A 731-nucleotide genomic window follows, 5' to 3' on the forward strand; every position below is an offset into this window, starting at 1 on the left:
TCGAACCTGGGACCTTTCAGTCCGCAGGCCGATGCTCTATCCACTGAGCCAAACCGGTTTCAGCTAAAAAATTTTTTTTAATTGATTTTTTTTTTTTTTGAGAGAGAGTGGGAGAGAGAGAAAAATATCTATGTGAGAGAAACATCGACCAGTTGCCTCCTATGTGTAACCCGACCGGGGACGCTCAACCAACTGAACCACACCTGCTAGGGCAACACTTAAAAAAATTTTTTTTTAAAAATTGATTTCAAAGAGGAAGGGAGAGGGAGAGAGAGGGAGAGAACCCTTTTTTTAACGTATGGGGGCCAGAGCCCTTTCCCACAACAGTGTCCAGGAAGAGATCAAAGGTCAGAGCCTGTCTATGGGGAAGGGGAGAGGGCCAAGGAGGGGAGGGGTGAGAGGGCTGGGAAGCATGAGGAGGGGAGGGGAGGAGCTGGAGGAGAGAACACTACCGGGCGGGGGGAGGAGGGAGGAGGAAGGAGGGAAGGGGAAGGGTTGGGGAGGGAGTGGGGAGGGACAGAGTGGAGAGGGTAGGGGGAAAGGAGAGAGGAACTTGAAGGAAACTGAAGATGGGGCTAGGGACAAGGGCTTGGAGCGGGAAGGAAAAGAGACATTAAAAGGGGGAAGGAGGGGAGAGAGGAGAGCTGAGAGGGTGAGGGAAGCGGAACTGGTCGGTAAGGAGGGGAGGGGCTGAGAGGGAGGAGAGAAGGGTGAGGGTGGGGAGAGGAGAG

This window comes from Myotis brandtii, unplaced genomic scaffold (assembly GCF_000412655.1).
Source record: "Myotis brandtii unplaced genomic scaffold, ASM41265v1 scaffold277, whole genome shotgun sequence".
In the NCBI taxonomy this organism is placed as follows: domain Eukaryota; kingdom Metazoa; phylum Chordata; class Mammalia; order Chiroptera; family Vespertilionidae; genus Myotis; species Myotis brandtii.